General features: G+C 48.1%; 1 protein-coding gene and 1 long non-coding RNA gene across 5 annotated transcripts in view; one reads left to right on the forward strand and one right to left on the reverse strand.

The window, feature by feature from the left end:
- Positions 1–18314, reverse strand: part of MCPH1 (microcephalin 1) — a 266528-nt gene that overhangs the window by 16570 nt on the left and 231644 nt on the right. The window lies entirely within an intron of this gene.
- LOC123847813 (uncharacterized) lies at positions 144–16002 on the forward strand. Of its 2 annotated transcripts, XR_010409746.1 has the most exons (7): positions 144–256; positions 2530–2614; positions 7220–8292; positions 8366–8489; positions 8708–8776; positions 10161–10365; positions 15217–16002. It is a non-coding gene; the product is annotated as an uncharacterized LOC123847813 (long non-coding RNA). The 2 variants fall into 2 exon arrangements; XR_006791597.3 differs by lacking the exon at positions 15217–16002 and having other exon boundaries at positions 10161–12064.

Consider the following 18314-nt stretch of genomic DNA (forward strand, 5'->3'; position numbering starts at 1 on the left):
ACCATGCTGAAAATGGCCAAGTGGGAAGGCCTGGATCCTCAATCACCTTTCTATGTCACTGGATTGACCAAGCCAGGAATTGTCCTTTTTTTTGTTCTTTCTATGTCAGGGGCGGTGGGGGGGTGGGAGGGAGGGGGGAGTATGATTTTTTCATTTCTTTAAGCTACTTGTGTGTTGAGATTTGTGGTTCCAGGAGCCTGAAGCATCCAGATGCTGCAGTCCTCAGACCCCTGCCACCTACCAGAGGTAACCCCTGGTAAGTGTTTGCTGTGTTTTTCTAAATTCTATACAATGTTCACACACAAAAGCATTCAGGATACAGTTTTTCTTAAAAACACAAAAAAATAGGATCAAGGATATATCTTGGTATGTGAATAAGCAGTAAATCAAACCCATATTTAACCCAAGAGAAAAGGACATATGTAAGCCTTTCAAATGGTTAGAATGTGACTTGAGTAGCTGACCGCTTTGAGTCTTCATTCCCCTCCCACATTTACTGAGTGCTTACTGTCCACCGGGCACGTGCAAGATGCTGGGGAAGCAGAGAGGATTAAGACATGGTCCCTGACCTCGGTGTAAAGCACGTAATACGAAAGTCAACAAATGAAAATACTTCCTTTTATTTATTTATTCAGCTTGAAATTAAAGGAGGCAAAGAATTACAAAGATCTTATTCTTTACTCAAAATAATTGAGACTACGTGCATGCTGACTTTCTAATCCTAAGTAAAACAATTTCTGGGAAAGCTTAATCAAGATTTAGGTTGCCTAAAATTAAAAATTAATTTGGGAATTTATCCTAGGAATACAGTCCTTTATGTATATGAGGACACGCATGGGCTGGAGTTCATTGCCATAGAAACGATGACTGGCAAGTTCTATTTATATTACGGGTATGGTAGGACCCACGATTCTCCTTATTACTGAGCTTCAGCTATGTGCATTCTCTAAGGGATGGTCTCCAGAACTCGATCCTTCCCCAGTACTGCTCCAGGACAGACTGCCCCTGTTGCTCAGCCCCGTGCCCCCCTGGCGCTTTCACATCTTCGGTCCACAGGGGCCTATAAACACGAGTTCCAGTGCAGCCTCGCCCCGGAGACCCCCATTCTGTCTCTGAAAGCACAGGCCAGTCACTGGCTTTTTAAGAATCCTGACCATGGCTGGTCAGCTTTACTCTCTAGCCCAGGGCACCGCTGTGCCCCCACTGGTCCATGCTGTAGGTGCCAGATGACGCCCTCTGAGCATGCCCCCTTACCCCGAAAGGCTTACAGCTTATTATTACCATTGCCTTCGCCATCGCTTTTGTAATAGCAATCAATTCACGGCAATGTGCCCCAAATCCTGATTCCATTTCAAACTTGTCAACACACGTGCAGTGCAAATGCCGTCAGCGGCAGAAATGGGTCTGGGTGGCAGTGGGCGCTAATGGAGGCTGGTGGAGGGCATGGGCTCACTGCAGGAGCGATCGTGGCGACAGCCTCAGAGGTAACCAGGTTTATCGACACTGACCTAGAAATTTCTTGCTAACTGTGGTTAAAAGATTTTTAAAAAAAATCATAACTAAAAAAAATTATAACTCTTACAGTTCATTTTATTTAACTCAGATGCGATAATGTTTCCAAGGAGAATTAACACATGGATAGATTGGGAATATGGAGACGAACCTGCAAATGAGCCAAACAATTGGCTTTTCCATGGGTGTGGGGGCCTTCCCTCCACCAGACAGGATTCAGTTCATGCCCATAGACAAGATTCGGTTGCACTGCCCCTGGATCGTTACAATTTACAGAGCTGTGAAAGATTCAGAGGCAGTCTAAGCCAGAACCGCGCAGTCTGGAAAGGTGACCTCAATCTAAAAAAGTATAGTTGTCCAAGGAAGCACTAAATGTTTCCTACAAAGCCCAGGGTGTCAGCTGAAAAATGATGGAAGAAAAGGGGATTAAGTGGAGGTAAGGGACTCCTCTAGGCTTAATTATCGTCCACCATAAACGGGACAGGTCAGGAGTCTGGGTGAGTTTGGGGTAGAGTTCAGAAGAGTTCCCAATTTTCTCTATGGTGATGTAAAATCAGTACATAAATTAATATACACGTGTGTGTGTGTGTTTAAGACAAGGAGAGGGCTGACAGAAGGCAGAAATCTTTCTCTGCCAGGAGATCTTCATCTGAACCCTTGGCTGTGGAGGATGGGGACTATGGAAGGGTCTCAGTAAAACAAAGACATTATCTGTGCTTTATAAAATGTTGCCTTTGCATTTGTGTCTTCATCAAAAAAGCGATACTGATTTAATGGCTCAGAACCTTCCAATCTATTTACAAGGCAGCCAGTCAAGGCAGACTGTACTGTTGACAAAGCTGAGCAGAGCAGAATTCCACCCACCCACCCACCCCCGTCCATGCTTCTAGCTTCGATGACTCCCAGATATTTAGCCCTGACCAAGATGTCAGCCCCATGGCGGGGAGGGTATTGACGGCTCATTTACTCCAGACACGGGGCTTAGATTTCAGTTGGTGAATGTGCCTTTCCTTCCAGGTGGAGCTCACCTTGATGATGATTCTGAATCACTGACGGTTTCCATAGGAACCAAAAAGCCACATACAGACTTTTGGCTTGGAGAGTGAGTAGAAAGGTGTTTGCTCTGAGAAAAGCACATGGAGGGGCACTTCAGGTCAATGGTGTCCGAAAGATCATAGTTCAGGATCACTGCAGGTAAGGGATGAGGGGCTTGCCAGGTGATCACAGTAACAAAAACTAACTTCTAAAAGCACTGAAGTATGTGCCATGGTGACGAGGCTGAATAAGGGGGGGCCAGCTGAATCCTGATTATATAGTCAGCTACCTAGTTAACGGGGAGCCATGAAATCCTCATGTGGGGGTGGGGAAGATCGCGCTGCAGACAACAGGGAGGTGTGGAGAGCAGAAACAGGCGGACCCAAAGGAAAGAAGTGCGGTAATTTCAACAAGAATTGAGGCAGGGCAGGGGGAGCAGGAAGGGAAGTGTATTCAGGATGGAACAAGAAGGCAAATTCAACAAGAATCCTGTTGTCTTGTACGCTTCTATTATAATGGGGACGGGTTAGCTCCAGAGTCATGAACAGAGCCATGAATGCTGCGTGTAGCAAAGCTCAGCTGTTGGGTGTTTGAGGTTTCCAGCAAATCCTACCTCTCTTTTCCCCCAGTTCAACTGGGAGAAAAGATACAGGTGCCAAACACAGGAGAGCAAAATCACTTTCATTGGGCCTTGGACCTATGGCCATGTGAGTTTGCTAATACCGCCCTGACGACCTAGGAGGCACCCCCAAAGGCGCGGTTGGCTCTGCACCAAGTGCTTTCCTCAGGAAGGCAGGCAGGTGCAAAACGGGTGCAGAAGGAGCTGCATCAGGATGCCTGTGGGGCTGCCTCTGCTGGGCGGGGGCGGAGGAGGGAGGCGGCGGGAGGCCCGGCAACACGAGGCTCCTCCTAACACCAACATGAGCGTGCAAACAGCTGTGGTACAGTGAAGCTGCTCACGCTCGGTCACCTGGGGCAATCAGACTCGCGCGAAGTCCCCGCTCCGCAGGAGCCCAAAGATCCCAGCGCTACCCATGCAAAAGAGAACAAGTTAGACCCTGAGACAACTGTTTGGAAACACAAAATTGAGAAGTTTCACCTTCTAAAAATGTCAATGCCTACACCTGACCATGCTTAATGGGTTGAATATATCAGACGTAAAATGAACTTGTCATTGGTACTGAAGAGAAAAAACAAGGTCTGTGGTCCTGGGAAATTAAAAAAAAAAAACTTTTATGGGATTTAAGCAAATGTAAGAAATGTTACAAAGACAAGGTCTTCAAATGATGACACAGTGACTCCTGAAACTCTGCATGGACCCCCCTCAATTTTTTTTTTTTTAAGATTTTATTTATTTGAGAGAGAGAGTGAGAGAGAGAGAGAGCACAAGAGGGGGGAGCGGGAGAGGGAGAAGCAGACTCCCTGCTGAGCAGGTAGCCCGATGCGGGACTCGATCCCGGGACTCCAGGATCATGACCTGAGCCGAAGGCAGTCGCTTAACCAACTGAGCCACCCAGGCGCCCCCCCCCTCAATTTTCAATGAAAGTCTGTTCTTGCTGCTCTCTGCAACTTCCACCCCCACCCCAACTGGCCCACAGCTTTGAGTCTTACCTGCTCAGGCAGCCTGGCCCCCCACCTCACTGCGACTGCCCTTCCTCTCACTGCCCAATCGCTATACCCCAGCTCGGTGTCCCTCCCGTCCTAACTCCTGGAAAGTTAAAAAGACACATAAGTGACCCTTTGAATACCCTGTATCGTCCCAAGTGCCTGGACCCCCCTTTCCTGCACCCACCTCGGGCTCTCACGCAGGGTACCAGAGTCTCATACCTGGCAATGCCCTCTCCCCTCCAAAGCTTACAGCCCATGGCCGGTCGTTACTATCGTTCCCATGACTCCTCCATCCTTCTCCCTGTTAGCCTGGTCCCAGTCAACTGCTGCCCACTCCCCTCCCCGCTGCCGCCCACCCAAGGGCAGGAAGGGACACTGTGCTAGTTCCCTGAGACACAGCCACACCTGTTACTGTAGATAGACTGTCCCCCTTTACTGTCCGCTAGGAGTCCCGCCCCATCCATTCTCCCTTCCTCCCCTGACCATCAGAGCCTGCTTGCTGTATTCACACCTGCACAGACAGTCCCGGCATCCTGCCCACCCCCAAACCTCTCCCTTGGTCAGGCATCCCCCTCTTCCTTGTGTCCTTTCCCAGGACAACTCCTTCAAAAAGCAGTCCCCGCTGGCCTCTCCTTCCCATCCTCTCTTCCATCCACAGTCACCCCACTTTTGCTCCCACGGCCCCTCCCACCACCAAGACCCCCCAGGGCTGACTCCTCTCCCAGGGCTGAGCAGGACAGGACGCTGGACACTGCAGCCCCTCCCTCCACTTCAGTCACCTTCTTTGCTTGGCTTCTAGCCCATGTTCCTAAATCTCCTCCCTTCCACCCTGGTTGCTGCAGCTGTGGTGGATCTTTCTCTTCTTGCTCCAGTGCCACAGCTCTCCACGCTGGGTCTTCGTCTGCACTCGCTCCCTGGTGACCTCGTCCAGCGTCCGGGCCTTAGACGGCTTCCGTGTGCCTGTGATGCCCACATTTTGTCTCTAGCTCAGAATCCCAAGCCAAGGCACTCCCTTGGCCTCTCCCCGGGATCTCTAACAGACCTTGCAGGCCCAAACCAGCCTCCCCTCCTCCTGCAGCCTTCTCCATTTCTGGCCGTTCCATCCTTCCAGACGCCCAGGCCCAAGACACGGAGGTCAGCTTCTTCTTCACAACACATGCAGATGAGGACCATTCCTCATTGTTCTGTGCTCCAGTCCAAGTGAAGCCAACACCACTCACCTGGGTTAATGCCTCTGAGCTGGTGTCCCTACTTCTAAATGTGTCCCCCCTTCAGACTCTTCTCAACAGAGTGAGAATTTTAAAAACCTGTCCGATCATGTCTCTTCTCTGCTCAAAATGCTGGTGCCTCATTTCATTCAGAAGAAGAGCTGAAACCCTTGATCTAGGCACCATGACCACTGCTTCCCACTTACCTCTTAGCACCTTCCACCTAGTTCATGCCCCACCCCCTTCTCTGAACACACGGGAATACTTGTGCCTCAGGGCCTTTGCACCAACTTTCCCCTCTGCCTGGGATGTTCTTCCTTCAAATGTCCACACGGATAATTCTTTTACTTCTTTTGAGTCTTTACTCAGCTGTCAGCATTTCCATGTGGCATCCCCCCAAAATCCCAACGCCTTTATTCTTTTTCTCTTGCCACACATTTTATTGGCTTCTAAGATAATATACAATTTATTCCATGTTCGTCATGCTAGAACCTAAGGGCAGGACTCTTTGTTTTGTTCAGCGACATATCCCCAGCACCTAGAACAATGCCTGGCACATAGTAGGTGCTCAGTTATGCCTGTTGATCAGTGAATTTATTGAGTGACTATGGAGAATTGTGTTTGGGAGTCTGATTTCAGGACAACTTCTACTCTAGCTACTGCCCTCCCCAGGGGGATAGCACAGCAGCAGTGACAAGACAAAAAGGATTTCCAGGAAAGGGCAGAGAGCAGGGTGGACGGGCACCCTGGGAGAAAGTTCCATAGCACAGTAGGGCCTTCAGCTATGGAAATGCATAGATGGGAGACCAAGTACCTCAAGTCTGGGAGAAACAAAACCGGAGAGGAGGTGGATAGGTGGAGACAGGGAGGTGGTCAGCCAAGGCACGAGCGAGCACCTGTGTCCGCGGCAGACCAGGAAAGAGGGGGCAGAGGACGGGCCAGCTGGGGGAGCGGGCAGAGGGTGCCGGGGCACAGGTGAGCATCTCGGGACACGACGCTGGGCATTGCAGAGGACGCACTGGAAAAGACAGGAGTGGTGCTGGAAGAGCAGGGGGTGGGTAAGGGTGTAAATCACTGGGGTCACAGAGGGGTTGACAAGGGGGGTGCATCTACAGGACACCCTGAAGGCAAGAAGGTAAGAGCTGCCGATGGGCAGCATGTGGGGGACGAGAAGGGGGGGCTCCAGAGGAACTCCCGCCAAGATGGCAGGAGTGCTGATTCCATAGAGACTGGTCCAGCTGCGGGGAGGGCAGGGGTGGGGGGTGCAAGCCAGTCAGTAGCCAGACCCACACTCAATTGTCAGTCGCTGGCACTCAGAGTTTAAGCCTGCTGCAGCTGGTGCCCACACACTTTTTTTTTTTTTTAAAGATTTTATTTATTTATTTGAGAGAGAATGAGATAGAGAGAGCATGAGAGGGGGGAGGGGCAGAGGGAGAAGCAGACTCCCCGCTGAGCAGGGAGCCCGATGTGGGACTCGATCCCGGGACTTCGGGATCATGACCTGAGCCGAAGGCAGTCGCTTAACCAACTGAGCCACCCAGGCGCCCTGGTGCCCACACACTTCTGACTGGTGTCCTCCTGGGACTCACGGCAGAGCCCAAACCCCTGCACCAAGAGTGAGTTTCCTTTACGGTCTCACATGGTTCTTCCACTCTGTAATACATCAGCTTGTTGTACTACTAACATGTTCTAAATCCTTATCAATAAGGAAGCACATCCCAGGGAAAGTCAGGGCATGCACAGCTCAGGTCAAGAAACATAGCTAGAGTGACCTCTGAATGCCGCTCACCTTTAGAATGAAATACCCCAGCATCAAAAGGGATTATGTACATCCAAATTCTGCATTTTATAAACAGACCAAAGCCGAGAGTAAGGAGGTGCTGGGAGCCACACAGTGAGTAAAACAAGTGGACTGCAACAGAGGGATCCAGGAGCTCACGTTCCCACATACCGACCAGGAGCGGTGCACAGGGCTGGGGTGGCAGGGAGGACAGCAACCATGAAGAAGCATGCACGATCCCTCCAGGCAAGTCCCCTCCCTGCCACCACCGGTGCCACTCTGAGCTTCAGTTTGGGCTAATACCAACACGGCCCAGGGGTAAGGGGACAGGACAGGAATGCACGGGGCCACGCAGTTAAGGCAAGTCATCCTGCCCTCCTCCTGCCTGAATTCTTGACAACATCCCCGCCCTCTGAAACATCTGGTCCTCCTGGCCTAGGACGTGTCACCCCTGGCTTTCTCCCTCAGCCCTGCTCATCTTCCTTTCCAGCCCCCAGATGCTGACAACTCACAGCCCCCTCCTCTACCTCCACAGAGTCCTCTGACACTCCCCACTTAGTACAGAGATTTCCTCTGCCCTCTGGGACCATTTAACGAACTGAGTGCTGGCCTCTCTTTCTGGAACATTCACAGGCCCTGGGCACCCGACCACATCTAAATCTTAACTCGTGCTCTTCATTCTCAAACCAGGTCCCACTAAATCACAGCTAAAAGTTACTAAGAGCTGACTGTGTGCAGTTAAGCACCTCCTGTGAGTTAGCTCATTTAATCCTTGAAATAAACATCTGTGAGAGACATTCCCTGTGTGCAGCTGATAGTGGAGAATGACACAGACTCAACCTCCACGAGGTCACAGAGCTGGGAAGGGAAGGAGCTTGGATGCTAACCCTGCCAAGCTGTGTTCTTGATAATTACACAATACTGCTTTCAGAATCTCAGGGAAGGCGACCCGCCACCTGGGCGTCATCCTTGACTTGCTTCTTGCCCGCACCTTCCAGTCCCACTTTATCACCAAGTCCAGTGGGTTTTGTCTCCTGAGCATCGTTCCAAGTCCAGCCTCTTTAACAGCACCATCACCACCCTCGCCAACCTGCAGCTCGCAAACTGGGTCAGGACCTACCCGGGGTCCACTCCTGCGCCCTCACGTAGGTAAGTGCATAAAGTACCCTAACCTTAAGTTTAGAGCTTACACGTATGCCCGTGTAACCGTGGCTGCCATCAGGACGCTGACCGTCTCCAGCTCTCCAGGGGGTGCCCCCTGCCAGGGAGGACTGCCACTCTGAGCGCGCTCATCATCGGTGACACGGCTCTGCTCTATTACCAAACTACAGAAATGGAGTCATGTGGTACGTACCCTTTTGTATCTGGCTTCTTTCGCTCAGCACAATATCTGAACACATACCCTCTTAAAACCCTCCAATAGCTTCCTACTACTCAGAGGAAGAAAAAAAAAACTCAAATGGCCTAGAAGACCCCCCATGACCCAGCCCCTACTTTTATCTGAGGCTGAAGCTGATATCATCCTCTCCCTCCTCTCTGTTCTGCCTCAACTGTCTCCTTCCAGCCTCATATGCCCTTGCTGCTGCATTCTGACCACAGGGCCTTGAAACATGCTGCTGCCTCTGCTAGGCTGGTGAGTCGACCCCTTGTTAGTCAGATTAATTCCTACACACCATCTGGATTTTGCTTCCTCGGCATCTCTTCAGGGAAGCCCATGCTGTTCCCCAGCTAAATCAAATCTGCATCATCCTTTTGTATTTAATAAACACAGCCACTGTTCTAAGTGCTTTATAAATATTATTTTACCCTCATAAAAATTCTGCAGGGTAGTTACTCTTATTCTCACCCTTTTCCATATGAGAAACTGAAGACCCAGACAGGAAGCACCCTGCCTAAGGTCACAAAGCTAACAGACCAGGAGCCAGAGCTGGGAGCACTCTGCTGGCCCTGGGGCCTGTCCTTCCCCTTAGGTCACAGTGCTTCTGTGTCCTCCCAACACTGTACCAATTACACCGGGGACAGTTCCTGGCCCAGTGTGTGTGTGGGAGGGGGGCAGGGAGTTCCTCGGTACATGAATGAATGAACAGGTGCTGGCAACTATATTTAGAAGACACCTCTCAGGTGGCTACATGTGTGTATTGAGTATGTGTATACAGTCGTCCACCCCCTTATCTACAGCTTTGCTTTCCACAGTTTAGGCTCCCTGGGGTCAACCGCGGTCAGTCCCAAAGCAGATCCTCCTCCTTGAGTATCATCAGAAGGTCAGCAGTCACTTAGGGCTAGGTGGCGCACGAAGCCTGCGTCATTCACCTCGCTTCCTCACGTCTCGTAGGCATTTTATCACCTCACATCAGCACAAGGGTGAGGTGATGAGAGTCTTGAGAGAACTGTGCCCAGTACAGAAACTAAATGTAATCACAGGTCCCCATGTACAGGAAAAAGCATACCCTACACAGGCTTCCATAGCATCTGTGGTTTGAGGCATCCACTGGGCGTTCTGGAAGGTGTTCCCTCAGATAAAGAGGGGACTCCTGGATATGTGCATCAGTATCTGTCTATGTTGCGGGGACAATTTTGTTTTTTGTGTGTGAGATCCTCACTTGGAGGCTGAATCTACAGAACCAGCCAATGAGGCGACAGCGTTGTTACTAACTCAGGTCCATGCCACACATCCCCAGCCTCTGTTGGACAAGCCAAGGGTGTCTGACTTAGTGCATCTGCAATATAAATTTTCCTCTTCCATGGGGCTGGTCGCTATGTTTAACATCGCAGAAGAGTAGGACTCCGAGGATTTTGGCTTGCACAACTTAATAGCTACTGGTCCCCTTCATTGCAATTATGAAAGCAGTGGCTATTAGAACTAGCAGTTAAGATATTAAATAATAACTGTTAACATTTACTGAACATTGCATGCAAGCACATTTGCTAAAGTATGCTAGGTACGTTCCATGAAATATCCAATTTTAATTATTACAAAATCCTGTGAGGCAGAGACCATTATTATCCATGTTTTACAGGGGTGCGGAGTCATTTGGCCAAGGTACCATACTGGTGTGTGGACGACTGTATACACATCCAGACTGCATCTGTCTTACTCAGAGCTTGTGCCCTTCACCAGGAAACATACTGCTTTAAAGTTCATGGCCTGCAGAACTCAGGAATGACTAACAACCTCTGGAATTCTAAGTACAAATAATTGTACATCCATCAGTTCCTGTGATGGTAACTATCTGAAGATCTTCAGGTCTTTTAGAACCATCTTGGTCTTTCAGATAGGTCCAGCTTTACAAAATTTCTCTAGTTCAAATTCAAGCTTGATTTCTTTGCTAATGTGAGATCTGAATTTATAAAGATTGCACATGGAGTCCTGGCTCCTCCACCCTGTAGCTGCGTGATCTTGCCTTACATAAGCCTCTTAGATCCGGTTCCCTGGGGGCAAAATGCAGATGATGGCCCCCCAAAGTTACTGTGGATCAATCACATCCTCCACCTTGCTATCTTGCCATCAAATGCATGCCCAACATTCTGAATGAATAAGAGTGGGCTGTAACTGATGAGCCCCCGTACAACCTGAGGGCTGAGCCAGGAACTGTGGTGGTGGCTTCCAAGACAAGGCACAGAGCCTGTGCTCACGGAGAATTACAGTGCCCCTGGGGAGTTAAAAAAAAGATCTATCTAGATCCTTAAAGAATCTTATACGATGCCCAGTGGGATAAGCCGATTAAGGAGAAGCATCTAGATGGTAGACAACTGCCACCCCGTGTCTGCAACTTCCCAAGTCTGAGCTCTGGGGACAGAACTGAGTGGCCTCTGTCCCCACCTCGCTCCTACAGATGGGATGAGAGACCCAGGGACAACTAAGCCCCACACAGCTGCATCGACTTAGGGGAAGTGGGAGCATGCAACTTTTAACAGCTTGACGATGGGGAGACTGGAGCCTGTCAAAGCAAAGAGACTCTAAAGACCAATAAACACGGTGCAAATAATTCCAAGAATCCTTATGGTTCTCAGCAGAAAAAAGCCTCACGCGAAAATGAGTGTTGTCAGACTTGGGAGTGTGGTTTCTATACTCAGCACTGGTTTTAATTTGTTTTTTCCTAGCTTTATTTACGTGCAACTGACATATAAACAGTGTTGGCCCTCACACTACAGTTTGAAACTGTTTGGGAAGTAAGAGTGAAGAGAAGCTCCAAAGAATTTATGCAAAAAAGAAAAAAAATTAGTTAAGGGCGGAGGAGGGGTGGGGGAGACAAGCCTCTGACTGGCGGCCTGGCAAAGCATGGGTGACATGTCTTCAATGATGAAACTCCCAGGAAAAATCAAATCCATGTGCTTGTGGAAGAGGGGAACGGAAAAGCCTGTCCAGTGTGAAGGGGTTCACTCTCCTAAGACGTTTTTGTCAACGCTTCATTTTAGGCAAGAAAGTGACATAAAGTACATAAGGAGACTCCCTGTGGCTTCCTTTTCCCAAGAGTTCCACACAAATGAGCCCTGCCATCCATTGGCCGAAACAGACGATAATGTAAGCAAAGGCAGGAGGCATTTTCCCCTTACTTTCGCTGAGCGCCCAAGCCATTGCCGTTGGAACTCTGTGCCAAACTCGGGTTTTTTTTTAAAGGCGTCACTTGAGTTTTAAAGGCTACGTAAGTGATGGGAACATAACCGTCTTGGGAATCCACAAATAACTTTTTAAAAAGTCATAAATCTGCATCTCATGCCTCATAGTTTTCAACAACTGCGAGAAATAGGTCAAAGCTCGAGCTCCGTAGGTTCCTTCCCTCTTCAGCGGTTGGAGCTAGTGGCCCTGGGCCTTTTCCACGTGCTTCCACAGTAAATACCTAGGCCCTCCAGCCACACTTGGACCTGAACTGCTTTTCGGTCTCATTTTTCAAAAATCATGATAAAACACCCTTGGAAATAGCTTCTTGGTTTTACAGAACTTTTTCTTTGAGTCTTTAACTGTCTGGTAGGTGGCAAAAAAAAAAAAAAGTTGTAAACTTATAAAAATGCTAGAGCAATTCCACAGTGTACTTTAAAGTTGGGGGGTTCTAAGCCAAGTTTTGGAAGGGGCGGACCACCAGCCACAGGGCGGTGGCAGGTGCCTGTTCTAGCTGCCCCTGAGAAAGGCCTGGGAAGTTTTCGAAACAGCCGTGCAAGGGCCCCCCCCGGGCCAGTTAAGTCCCACCACCTGTGTGGGGGGAGGTGCGGCCGGAGCAGTCGGAGCTTTTAAACCTGAAGTGATTCCAGCGGTTCTCAAACTGGACTGCATACCGCAGCCACCTGGGAAGGAGAAAAAAGACTGCTGGGATCCCCAAACCCCAGACAGTCTGACCTAATTAAAGGGGGCGTGGCCCGGGGAGCAGGAGTTTAAAAATCTCCCTAGGTGACTCTAAAGAGCAAGAAGCACCCAATTATACTCGAAGAGGCTCTGAATAGAAACCAGTTTCCCCGAGGACTGTTCCAACACCTATGATCGAGGAGACAAGGGGGTACTGTGTGCCTCACACTGATCTGTCTACCAAAGAAGAATGACATACGTTCGCGGTCTTAGAAAGCTTGAGAGCTGGAATAAATCATGAAAGCAACTCAGTTTTGGGGATTGCAATTTCAATCCCAAAACAAATCAGCCACCCCACTAAAAGATGAGCCTTCCCTGTTCCCTAGCTGTACGTCTCCAATTCTCTCTGGATTCTCCGAAGGCAGCCACCTGTCTTTCGTCCCCCTTCTCTGCATGCCCCGGGGCTCCCCACCGCATGCAGCCCCACTGAGCCGGCAGGTATAGCCTGGGGCTGGTCGGTCAGGGCTCAGGGTGGCCTCTGAGCTGCACTCCCACCTCAGCAGGGAGTGCTCCCTCCCATCCTTCCTGGCTCCTCTGGTCCCACTGGAGACGCCTGCTTGGGCTGTAGCGCGTCCTGCTGGGGGTGAGCACTGGCCATGCCCCAGCCAGCACTCACCTCCTGGGGCTGACCAGTATCCCACCTGGGTGGCCTTCCTCAACCAGAGCGCTGAGTGCGGCCTGCCAGTCTCCTGCTTGGCCGCCAAGCGCATCCTGGCGAGGACCCAGCCTTACAATATGGACTCCGAGTTTCCCAGGGTTGCAATCTTTTCTGTTTGTTTTCTTTTGGTCTCCACATTTTCTCATGGGCATCTTCCTCCCTCTGAGGTATCTCCATTCCACACTACTGTTCAGTGTGGAGGGGGGAGACAGAAAGAGGCATTTCCTCTGTGCCCTCCCGTCCGCTGACGATCCCCAGCTGTAGGACTCAGGGAAGGCCCTCCAAATAGGGCACAGATCTTGTTTTATAGCAAATGACCAGGACGCCTCATATAAATCAGGCTTTCAAAGAAGCCTTCATTCAAAGCCACATTTTGGATCAAGATTTATAAAATGACCTATTGTGAATTTTACTTTGAGGCCCCTTTATAACCACTATTGTGACTTTCCAAGTTAGAGTGGCTTTTATTTGATTACTCAAAAAACATTTTTTCCTTCTCTTAATTGAGGGTTCCCAGATAATTTATATATTTTAATTGTTATACAAGTAAATGAAACAACTTTATCATTTGAAGGTTTCAAGGATTTGTTTTTCCTTATAATCAGACATATTCTTCAAAGAATGAGGGGGGAAAAAGCACTCTCCAGAGTCCCATAATACTTCTGGACTTAGCTATTCATTGGCTGCTTATAGAAGCCACTGAACTAACCAAATGTTTAAAATCTTGTTTACAAGTTTTTTCTATTAAAGTGAAATTTACCAATCTGCATTTATTATTTTTCTAAAAAGCAAATTAACATTTTCTTATTTTACAAAAGCAATTTCTTTGGTTTCCAGTGCATCAAAATGAAATTTGATATTCTCTATATCCTTCGAATGAAAGTGTAGGCCAGAGGCACCCCCCGGGGTTTTCCAAGACACTCATCCTAGAGGCACACATCTCCCCTCCAGAATCTAGCACACATGGTCTGGCTGCTTAGGCATAAGGATTGTTTTAGAAGAAACAGTGGTTTGTGGCATTACGTCTCAGTTTAAGGACATGTCCTTGTTCATATCTATGATTTATTTGCTGCTGAGTCTTTGGTCAGAAATGCAACCCTGGCCATAACATTTTCCTGACGATCCGCCTTATAGTGTGGTTTCTGGGAACGCATCACAGGGAAAGGCCAGGGACTCCCTGCTCTTAAGTTTCAAAACACTTCCCCCTGGGTGAAACAAATTCTTTTTCAATGGATATGAAGTCCCAAGGGAGTAGGGGCACAGGGAAGGAGGAGAAAAAGGACAACTGACAAACTCTTGGGAAGGAAAGATCCTATCTGGATGTCAACATCTGGAAGAAGATGCCCCCCGTCCACCACCATGAGTGACCCTTATAGATTTTAGGAGCCTGGCAAGAACCGGGGCGGGGGGGGGGTTTGCCAGGAGGGCCTGGGTTCCTTCTGGTTCTACACTCACAGCTGACTGTGAGGTCACGATCCCGAGGACCTCACTCCACCTCTACCCCACCTTAAAGGGGAGATATAAGGAGGAAAAAGGAGGGTGCCTGAGTGGCTCAGGTCGTGATCCCAGGGTCCTGAGATTGAGTCCTATATCAGGCTCTCTGCTCTGCAGGGAGCCTGCTTCTCCCTCTGCCTCTCATGAATGAATGAATGAATGATAGGAAAAAGGAGTAACAGAAGTAACGGAAAGACTGTTGTTGGTAAACCACTTCTCTATGCCCAAGTTCTTAGCCTATAAAACAAAGGGCCAGTACTAGATAATTTCCGAATCTACTTTCTGTGTGGACATTTTTGAGTTGATGGTTCCTTCTGATCAACTTCTTTCCTCTTACTCCTTTGTACTTAGCAACTCATTTCCCACCCACCCCATCAGCTAATTTCAAAAGCTCCTACTGTACTTGGTTTTATAGTTCGAAGAAACTGGGTCCATATTATAAAAATATGCTGGAAATTCAGACATTCACTGGAACATTCCATTGTATTTTAACCTACTCAAGCCATTAGTCCTGGAGGTTTATTAGGGGATTTGGGCGGGGGGGGGGTTTCTATTTGATGCTGTTTTTTTAATTCATCATTAGGGTACTGGAGTCCAACCCAGAAACCATTGGAATGGTCCAGTTTCTACTTTTCTATTGGCTGTGGGTGTGTTCACCATCCTTCCGGAAGCGCTGTCCCTGGCAAGGCAGAGTGCAGGAGTGATTCAACGCCTGAAAGCCCCTCTATCTGGTGCTGTGGTTGCAGGCAGTGAGGACAGCTGGGATGAGGGGGGCTGAGGACCAGCCTCTCTCCGCTCCTCAACCAGACAACCTTTCCAACGAAGCCTGTTTCCTACCTGCTGGAAATGGTGTGAGAGCCAAAAGAGACAAATGCCATAGGGCTTCACAAAAGTAAAACATCACATAAAAAAGAGAAAAAGTTCTCAAACTTTAAAAAAAAAAAATCTTAGTTGAATACCGGCTTGTAAGCTTATAAATGTTTGATATTGTAGCCAAATTATTTTTAAAAACTGACTTGCAAATCAAGTATTATAAAAAAGTGCACCTATTTTCATGGAGATCAAATACCTCAATAGACCTACTTTTTACTGTAGCATAGAATCACCACATTCAGAATACAGCCATACCTCCAATATATTGCTGGTTTGGTTCCAGACCACCACAATAAAGCAAATACAGCAAAACAAAGTGAGTCAAATGAATTTTTTGCTTGCCTAGTACATATAAAAGTCATGTTTATACATACTGTGGTCCACTGAGTGTGCAATAGCATTATGTCTAAAAAACCAATGTACACACTTTAACTTAAAAATGCTTTGTTAAAAAAAAAAAGAAGATAGTAGGAAGGGAAAAATGAAGGGGGGGAAATTGGAGGGGAGATGAACCATGAGAGACTATGGACTCTGAGAAACAAACTGAGGGTTCTAGAGGGGAGGGGGGTGGGAGGATGGGTTAGCCTGGTGATGGGTATTGAGGAGGGCACGTTCTGCATGGAGCACTGGGTGTTATGCACAAACAATGAATCATGGAACACTACATCAAAAACTAATGATGTAATGTATGGTGATTAACAAAATAAAATTTAAAAAATTAAAAAAAAAGAAAAAATACTTTATTACTAAAAAATGCTAGCTATCATCTGAGCTTTCCAAGTTGTAATCTTTCTGCTGGTGGAGGGTATTACCTCATTGTTGATGGTTGCTGGTTGACTGGGATGGTGGTAGCTGAAGGTGGGGTGGCTGTGACAATTCCTTAAAATAAGACAAGGAAGTTTGGCACATCGATCAACTCTTCCTTTCACGAATGATTTCTCTGAGCATGTGGTGCAGTTTGATATCATTCTATTTAAAATTTTTAATCTTAATTTCAGTGTAGTTAACATACAGTGTTGTATTAGTTTCAAGTGTAGAAATATAGTGATTCAACAATTCCGTATATTACTCAGTGCTCATCATGATGAGTGTACTCTTTTTTTTCTTAAGACTTTATTTATTTGAGAGAGTGAGCGATAGAGAGTGAGAGAGAGCAAGCACGAGTGTGGGAGAAAGGGCAGAGGGAGAGTGGGAGGCAGGCTCTCCACCGAGCAGAGAGCCCGATGCGGGGCTCGATCCCAGAACCCTGAGATCATGACCTGAGCCGAAGGCAGACGCTTAACCATCTGAGCCACCCAGGCGCCCCATGATAAGTGTACTCTTAATTCCCTTCACCTATTTCAGAATATTACTACAATGGAATGTTACTCAGCCATAAAAAAATAACCAAATCGTGCCGTTTGCAACAACATGGATGGAGCTAGAGAGTATAATGCTGAGTCAGTCAGAGAAAGACAAATACCGTATGATCTCACTCATATGTGGAATTTAAGAAAGAGAACAACTGAGCACTTTGGTAGACTTTTACCCACAGACCTTCCTTCACGTAGGGGTCCGTCGTCTCCGACCCCGCTGCTGCTTTGTCAACTCAGTTTACAGCACACACACTGCACGGGAAGCACTAACACACACGCTGGACTAGCACTCGCACACATGATGTGCTGACGCCCACACACACTATGCGCTCACTATACGTGTGCACGCACTGCACACACAGATTTCGTGTGTGTGTGTGTGTAAATATATATATATAAAATTCATTCATTGTTTTCTCCTTCAAGACCATACTGGACTTGCCAAACCATTCTTAGTTTATCACATCCCTTAAAGCGGAATGAAATCCGAAAATAAAAAACAAATATCCTTCAGCAAGTGGCAAGAGGTCAGACCCAGGAGCAGAGTTTAAAAGAGTAAACTATGCAGAGTTGGGCCAAGAGGTGACTAAGAGGGAAAGAGATAAGATCTGTCTACAAATACCTGGAGGCTGTAAACAACAAGGAAAGCGACAAACCAAGCCAGCCCACAACAAAGGCTGACCAGGAATTTGCTGTGTATCAAGGAAAGGAAGTGGACGAGGGCAAGGAAGCCTTCCCACTCGGGGTTCTCTATGAGCCGGAGAGCCCCAGCCAGCCGCCACCTCCTGCCCTCCCCCTCCAGCCCTCTCCCCACGGCGCCTCAGGCCTGCCCGTCCCCCCTACTGCATGGAGCCCGCCCAGCTCTGCCTGACCCATCCACATGAATGAATGCCGGACCCCCTCCCACCAGGACTCTGAGATCTAACCTCATCTGCCTGGAAACCCGCACAAAACTGCAGACCATGTCCCTCTCTGGTTCCAAACCCTGCTGGATAAAGTATAACCACCTTAGGCTGGTATCAAGACTCCTACCATCTGGCCCCTAAAGACCTTCTATTCTTCCCAAGTCTTGTCAAATCTTTTGCTCAAGGAAGCTGGCCTTCCTAACCTCTTTCCATCCAGCATTTAGTACCTTGTGCCCTCCTTCCAGTCAGATTCAAGTTAAACTCAAGATAGGATTGTCTTCAATGTACGATGCAGGGAATTAAAAAGAATGACAGAAATATGGACCTTGCCTTCAAGAAGCCCATAATCTAGCAGAAGACACATATATAAACAATTAAATCATGTTACATTATCTTTTTTACACTACAGTATTTATGCTGGTGATATAAAAACAGTATTACAAAACCATAAAAGAGGGTGAAATGAATTTTCCAGGAAGGTTTGGAAAATATGTTCCAGAAAAGCCTGTCCTTAGAATTAGGAAAAGGGTACGTGTGTGTGTTGGGTG

This window comes from Mirounga angustirostris, unplaced genomic scaffold, assembly GCF_029215605.1.
Source record: "Mirounga angustirostris isolate CCGP_5_RB_7025 unplaced genomic scaffold, mMirAng1.0.hap1 SCAF_2, whole genome shotgun sequence".
In the NCBI taxonomy this organism is placed as follows: Eukaryota; Metazoa; Chordata; class Mammalia; order Carnivora; family Phocidae; genus Mirounga; species Mirounga angustirostris.